This window comes from Lygodium microphyllum, chromosome 12, assembly GCF_053477565.2.
Source record: "Lygodium microphyllum isolate KBCC chromosome 12, Lygodium_microphyllum_v1.1.10, whole genome shotgun sequence".
Classification (NCBI taxonomy): Eukaryota; Viridiplantae; Streptophyta; class Polypodiopsida; order Schizaeales; family Lygodiaceae; genus Lygodium; species Lygodium microphyllum.
The window spans coordinates 95038509-95047125 of NC_141146.1; positions in this window are offsets into that span (position 1 = coordinate 95038509).

Consider the following 8617-nt stretch of genomic DNA (forward strand, 5'->3'; position numbering starts at 1 on the left):
TTTATGTGCCATTTGGTTCAACCTTACATTGGTTAAGGTTCTTGATGGCTCTACCAGTGGATTTATCGTCTCTACTTCTCTCTCTATGTCAGTCATCAACATGGATTGCTTCATCAAGCAGAGCATTGATACTAGAGTAATTTAGGCTTGAGTTTCCCATCAAGATTTCATAAGTCTTTTCATCATGGATTCCTTGATGAAAGGTTTGGTCATAGCCTTGAGAGTGAGTCTTTGAGCAATTGGTATGAATTTCAAAAGGCTTCTAACTTTGAAGACATAGTCTCATATACTCTACTTAGCATAGGTCCAAGCATAATTGGTCAAAAAGAAAGTAGTACATAGGTCCAAGCATTTTGCCCAAGTTTAAAAAGGATCCATAGTAGATTCTCTTCAAGAGACTATGGTATGGAATGTGATGGTGATAACCAATAAAGTAAGTTAAATCAACGGTTAGATTAAATATAGGTTTCAGGAGGCCATGGAAACTTTAGAGGCAAGGGGAGCTCTAGAGGAAGAGGTGGATGGCAAAATAAATATTCTAATAATTTTGGTATTATTTGTCATTATTATGGTGAAACAATTCATACTGCAACCCATTTTTATGCTAAGAAGGATGATATCTACAATGATAAATTGTAGCAAGGAAACTATGCATTGTCTTCATGATAGAATGAAGAGAAAAATGAGCATCAATATGTTATCCAATATATGATGAATACAGTTACAAGAAAGGAGACATACGATGATGTATGTTATATAGATTCATATGCATCTAATCATATGACCAGTCATGTTGAATGGTTTAAAGATATGTAAGATTTATAAAATCTAGATTATGTGTAGATGGGTAATGATTTATACCACCCAATTTCACACATTAGAAAAGTTCCCTTGTCCTTGCATGATGGTCGGGGACAAAGAGTCTGTCAAATATATTACATGTGACATCCATCACAAATATTTTAGTATCTATTAGTCAAATGGTATAGAGGAAAGGTTGCAAATTCAATTTAGTACAAAAGGTTGCTTTGTGGAAGACTTTAATGATAAGTGTAAGTTGGTCACAAGAGGAAGTAGAGTTGGCTGCATGTTCACTTTCGATGTTGGAATTCTTGCCATAAATGCTGCTATGTATGCTTAAGGCAAAGGAGTGGTTGCAAACATTGAAATATGACACAAACGTATTGGACATGTAAATGTAAAAAGACTAAAATTAATGCAATCCAAAGGATTGGTTATAAGGTTGCCTATTTTTAGAGTTCTAAAATTTCATAACATGTGTGAAGCATGTCAATTCAGTAAGCAAGCACGACAGCCTTTTTCACATGATAGAGATGTGAGCAAGGATATAGTTGATGTTATGCATACATATGTTTGATAACATATCACTTGGTGGTAGCAAATATTTTGTCATGTTTATTAATAATTGTTTAAGAAAGTTATAGGTATACTTCATGAAGAAAAAGAGTGATGTATTTGAGCACTTCAAAACTTTCAAGGCAACTGTTAAAATAGAAATAGGCTTAAAAGTTAAGTGTTCAAGGTCAGATGGAGGGGGAGAGTACCTCTCTAATGAGTTTAGTGACTTATTGATGTCTCATAGGATAAAGAGATAGTTTACTTACATGTATAACCCACGGCAAAACAAGGTTGCAAAAATAGAAAATACACATATTGTAGAAGTTGCATAGGCATTGATGGCTAAAAAGGATATGCTAAAATATTTTTGGCCGGAAGCTGTTCATATTGCTATCTATATTATAAATAGAACTTCTACAATTGAAGTTTATGGGATGACCCCCGAAAAATGCTTTACATGTAAGAAGCCCAATGTGTCACACTTGAAAGTGTTTGATTGTATTGCATATATTTCTATTATGCCAGATGAGCTATGAAAGAATTGGATATTCTATAGAGTAGAAAGAGTATCACTGTTGTAACCCTATCACATGTAAGTTTAGAGTGAGCATGGATGTCTTACTACAATTATTTTTATTGGATTACTACAAGAAACCCAAGGGTCAAATGTAATTGTTATAGATTACTACAAGAAACTGGTAAGACCTGGTAAGATGTCTTACATGTGCATTCAAAGTGAGTAAGGATGTACATAATGATTATAGTTGACATTTTGCTTGATGGAGAGGTCTCACCGGGTTATCTTCCATGGTAGTGTCTAACTTCGCTTTACAAGATGGACAGATTTACTTTGCAAGGCTAGATGTACCCGAATGGTACAAATGCAAATACAATTACTTTTGTGTTGAAAATACTTCAAGCATAAGTAACATAAATAATTTGCAGCTAAAGAAAAATCTACGCAATGTGAACAAGCCTTTAGGAAGAGACCGGTTTGAGTGATGTGGTGTGAAAGGGGTTTCCAATAGGGGGTTTAAGGCAAACCAGTGAGATCACCACAGTATGAATAGAGAGAGCTTAGTGTAAGGTTTAAGAACCTTAATAAAATGGTTTATGATGAGAAAGGCTTATCTCTGAGTGGGAGCTGAGGCGTCAATCAGTCTCGAGAACAACACAACTGATTTTCACGCTTGATGATGCGGCCGATTTGAGAGCTGGCACGTGACCAGATCAGGCGGCGACTCCATGTGGAATGTCTGCAGGCAGCGGCTCCATGTCTAATGCTTGTGTCTGCCGCCACGTGTTAGTCTTGCTGCCATTGCTTGACGCCCATATAGAGCTGATAGGTCTGAAAACCATCTCGCCATAGATAGGCATGGGAAGGGGGATACTATACTGGACTCTGAAGGATATATATAGGCATAGATAGGTCTGAAAATCTATACTGGACTCTGAAGGAGAGGAAGCTTTAATGGCGGTTGTCTTTACCTGAACCTTGGGAAGAAGGGAGGTGGTGGAAGTTGAGATATGCTAGCACTATGGATTAAAGAGATAAAGATATTCCACAAGGTGTGAGGATGTACAACAGGACCTTGTGGCTATATGATACCACATGAATAAACTATGGAGGGTACTAGAGAGAGAGCCATTCATAATAGCAATATATGTTTTTTTTAAAAGAATATTTATTAATACTTGAGCAAGTACATGAATTTATAGCTTTTCAGCTTGCACACCTTCCCTTCTCTTTTCTTATGGGATACGTTCCATCCATTTGTGTACTTCCTCTTTGATTTACTACCTCATCCATCCACATCTCTTGGACCTAGTTTCCATATGCATCAAATATGCTAATAGAGTAGTGCACAAGCGTGTACGAAGTGCACAAGGTTTTGCACAAAACACATATGCTTAATGCACTAGGGATAGTGCATTAGAGGGTATACAAGGTGAGGGTTAGTACAGTGAAGTACACTAGCATGGAGAGTGAAGTACAAGTGGTGGTGTATTAGTGCACTTGGGTGATGAATGCACTATGGTGTGATGTCATCCTATGGCCAAAATAATGCCACCCTACTCATGATTTTATTTTCTTTCATTGCCATATCTTCTTCCATTCAAACATCAAACATTAAGGTTTTTAAAATCCCCCCGCTACCTCTTGTTCACACTTAATCACTCAAAACCATGATTTCATTTTCTTTCATTATCTTATCTCTTTCCCTTCAAACCTTAAACATTAAGGTTTTAAAAATCCCCCCTCTAACTCTTGTTCACAGTTAACCAATCATAATTAGTTATTTTCACAACCCTTGCTTGCATTGCATGCTAACTTGAATGAGTTTTGAATATGAACTTATACACACTCACAAAGAATACTAAACCATATGCTGTAAAACCATAAAAAGGCTATCATATGCAAGATTCCTATTGCCCAAAATCTCGAATCTAATCCATTGTAATGAGTTAGATTCTACCATGGGAAATTACTGAGTAAGACCTCCTTAAAAATCATGGCCTCAAATTCCAATATTTCCTTTGGTATCCAAAATTTTGAGGGTGGGGAAATTTATCACACTTGGGCAACTAAAATATCACACTTGGAAAAATTTGAGGGCAGGAAAAAAGTATCACACATGGGCAACTCAAATGCAATGCTTACTCATCCATAAAGAATAGTGTACCATCGCAAATGCCTGAAGAATGTGTAGAAAAGGATGAACAAGCACTTGCTTTAATCGATTTATCTTAGTCCACATCCAAGTCTTACTCACCACATCAATATTAAAGGAATAGCAATGCAAGCATGGGAGGAGTTAAATAAAATTTTTGGTGCTAAGGCAAAAAATCAAGAGATCTATGTAAAGATGGATTTCTATAGTTTGCATCATGAATACAAGTAATCACTTTCTAAGCATGTATCAAAATTAAGGAGCTTAATTAATCAACTTAAAGGCATCCAAGTCAAGATTTTAAAAGAAGCTGCAATGCCACTTATTATAAGCCTACCTAAAGAGTATGCATCCTTAAAATATTATGTCCATACACATGAAACACTTAATTTTGAAGGCTACATATCTTCAATCCTTTTAAAAGAAAAGGAACTTAAAGGTCAAGGTAAAGCATCAACAAGTAAGGATACCATGTTTTTTATAACAAAGGATCCTAAAAATTGCTACTACTATGCAAGAAAAGGACACATTTGTACTAAATGTATATTAAATCACCTACACAAATACAATCACTATAAGAGAATTGGACATCATGATGAAGCATGTAGGTTCAAGAAACAATCAAATTTCATGGAGGACAACAACCAAAACAAAAACACACAAGGATGTCTTTCTAAAGACGAAAGGCTGAAGACAAAGAACTTGACCATCCACTAGTAATAGCCATTGAATACATCTAGTGAGAGGAGACAAACAATCATTGTGAAAACAAATCAAGTAATCACATGACCACATTGCAATAGCCGAATAAGGCACCAAGGGAGGTGGGGTGTTGAAACATTTGTTTAAGGGCGTGTAAGGGTGGTGCCTTCTTTGTATGCAAACACAATATGAATTTTACCTTAGAGTGTAGAGAGGTGAAGATAATGAGTTGGAAGGATAAGGATCTAAGGTGGCAAGTCAAACTAAACCCAATGCAATGTATCCAATGTACACGCAAGCCTATTTAAAGAGGCAACCTCTATGCAATGGAGAATGTGCTTTTCTTTGGTACTCAAACTTATGGCCTACATTGTTTATGATCCTCCTTGAACCTCTTGTATTCACACACAAAGTCAGGAAGACAATCACAATTATGATCTCAAACTACTCCATCGAGAGCCCATAAAGGGCACTCAATAATTGAGGGGGGTCTAAATGCTATATAAATCAAGTATAAGGCATATACCAATCATCATTTTCATTATTCATTACTTAGTCTTGGCCACACAGAGAGAGAGAGAGAGAGAGAGAGAGAGAGAGAGAGAGAGAGAGAGAGAGAGAGAGAGAGAGAGAGAGAGAGAGAGAGAGAGAGAGAGAGAGAGAGAGAGAGGTATAAGAAAGGGAAAGACTTAGAAAAGAAAGAGCAATAGAGAGGGAGAAAGTAGAATAGAGAGTGAGTGAGTGAAGAAGGATTGGAAGAAGAGAAGACCTTAGAAGGCCACCAATTTCAAAGGATCCACTTATTTGCAATCCATTGCAAGTGACACAACTATTTTTCCCTATTGGATCCCCACCATCATTACATTACCATATGTTTATTTATCCATTTTCAAATCCACTCAACATACACTAAGTCTTGCCCTCCAATATATGGAAGTTTCATTAGACTAATTCCCTATCATTTCAACAACCCTCTCCAAAGATCATCCTCTTCTCCTAGCCAAGTTACTCCCCTCCTTTGCTAGACTCTATATATTCTATTTTACCTTGGCAAGCTTTACTTCAAAGGCATCCAGGTTAGGAGGCACTAAAGGATTCAATAAGGAATAGAGCAAAGAATTTATTAGAAGAAGTTTGCTTCCTATGATGACCCCAAAGTAGTAGAGTGTTGAAGCAGGACAAGACGTTGTACATGTGAACAAAGTCCCACTTGCACCAACTTTTGTTCAAGTACCTTTGGATAGATTCAAAGGAATCTTTATTAAGTAAAATGATTGATTAATTGATTAGTTTGTGTCTAGTTGGCTATTATTATTTCTTGGAACAATTGAGGGTAAAAGGTTCTTCTATCTATGAAGATAAGATCCTTCAATATCCTTAAATTATTGTGGATTTAGGAGGGAATTACAACTTACAACACCCTTAGAATATGGAAATGAATTATCTGTTAGGAACTAGACATGATTATACTTGAAAGGATGTAACTATTAGGAGTAAAGATAAATGCATTAAAGTGTTGTATTTTAATGCATTACATCATTCGCACAAAAGCTTAAAACATGAAGACGGTTTGTCAAGAAATGTTGCATCCTAAACATTAGAGAGATTATCATGTATCACTTTATGTGATTCTGATGCCAGGAGGCATATTACACGGTGGATTCCGTGCCGCGGTGGATTCCGTGAGGTTTTACAGTGGATTCCATAAACTTTGTTTACCGGGGCTCATACACAAAGTGGATTCTTTGTGCGAGAAGTCGATGGGGACGCCTATCCTTTTCGGGTGTTTCGTTAATTTAGTGTGTACATGGGTGATTCCATAGCGGGTGATTCCGCAAAATACATATTAAATTAATAAACGTTTATGAGTTTAGAGTGCGTACTCGTGATAAATTAAGGTTAGGATTGATTTCTAACCAGTTGATTTATTTATGTAGCTAAAGACTGCTAGGTATTCACTGTTGTCGATTTAATTGTATTATTTTACTAACGATTGTGAATGCTTCAGTTCATGTGTAGAGATAGCAGCAATGGTGGAGGAAAGCATTGGAGGATAGCGTGTATTTGAGTTATCACTTATATTTTGATGGGTGCATACCTTAGGCATGGCGCTTATATTTTGTCACGCCTATTTATTAAGGCGTTGGATATTTATTTATTATTTTGTATGCGCATGGGCGTACGATTATGATATTTGTATTTGGACATTGTATTGGGTATGCCTGACTCTCTGGGCACCCGCCCATTAGCTTTATTTCTATTTGGCACTAAAGCAAACTCAAAAGCCAAAAGCATGCTATTTTGTAATTTGGGACTATTATTTGAGCTTGAAGATGATTAATACATAAATACATGCTTTGTGGAGCGCTCACACAAGGCATGGGGGAGATTGCACCCAATTGGTCTCTTGTTCATGTCGTGCATGCTTTCTACCTTAAGTTTTGTGCAAAAAGTAGAGTTCTTTTGTTCTTGGGGACCTTCCGACGCTCACTACGCGAGCATACAGCATCCGATCTGTGCACTAGATTCTACTCTAAGGAGAAATATGTTGTGGATTTGTATCTTCTCTTGTCAAATATTAAAAGGAAAATATTTTGGCTTTAATGAAAAATGTTAAGATGCACTTCTTACTCGAAAAAGAGATGGTTTCCTAGTTGGAATTAGGCCATCTTCCCTATTTGTAAATTTTGGAAAAGACGCTCACTACGCGCGCATACGGTGACCAATTTATGTACCAATGGTATCAGAGTAGTGAAGCTGAGATCGAGAGCTTCCAATCGCTTACCATCTCACGCGAAGGCAGAGCTCCTGGAACGATTGAGCTCTACAGTCAGTCTCTGGCAAATGGTCAATACCAGCGTGTTCTTGGCAGTCAAGAACCCCCTGCTATACACTCAGATCACGAGGGACCAACCTCTGTAGATGGAGGACCACGCGAATAGATCCTTCAAGAAGTCGTGGAAGAACATATAAGAATTTTTCTTCATAGCTTTCAATCTTTCATAATAAGCTTATAAGCTTCAAAAAGAAGCTTATTAAAAGCTTCATTAGTCGTTTTATTCCATCTGTGGCGGCAGTATGAACTGGTCGCCATCGATTCCACTGAAAACGTCCTCTGGTCCTCAAAAATTAAGTTTCAAATCCTCCAAGTTCCTCAAGTTACTAAAGTCTAACAAGTCATCTCCAACAACTACAATAGCAGCAGTTCGTATTCAGTTACACGACCCACTTTACTATTCTCTGGAAGCCCATGTTCACACTTGTGAACTGATAGAAGCAAATTGCAGCAATCAATTATCAATAGCAGACTATACACAGTCTATATGCACAATTATTTTCTTGGAAGATGGTTGTGACAACAAATTCCATAATCATAAAGGAGAAATACTATAAAAGCCAAACTAAAAAATATATACAAGCCTTGTAAACCCGCCTTTGAGCTACGCTCATCCTACTAACAAGGTTTCAAGTGTGTGAGGTCTTTTGGAATTCTGCAACATGACTGAACAAAACATGGACGATCTTATGGCTAAAGGTGATTTACCCGAACCAATAATGGAGCAAAAGTTGGATTTGATTATGATGCAGCTTCAAAAGGAATGAAGAGCACGACAAGCTTTGCAAGCTCAATTGGCCAATCTGCAACGATCTACCACCGACCAAGATGGATCGCAACCTGAAGATCTTATACGACGTACCATCGATGCAACACTTGAAGCCCAATCTATTCGGAAAGAAACAAAGATAAGTAAAAGAAACTTCAAATTTCGTACTTTCAATGGATCACGCGATGGAAAGACTGTTCTTGCTTTTATCAGTCAATTTGACGATTATTTCCATGAAGAAACATATGCTGAGAAATACAAAATTACATGTGTCACTAA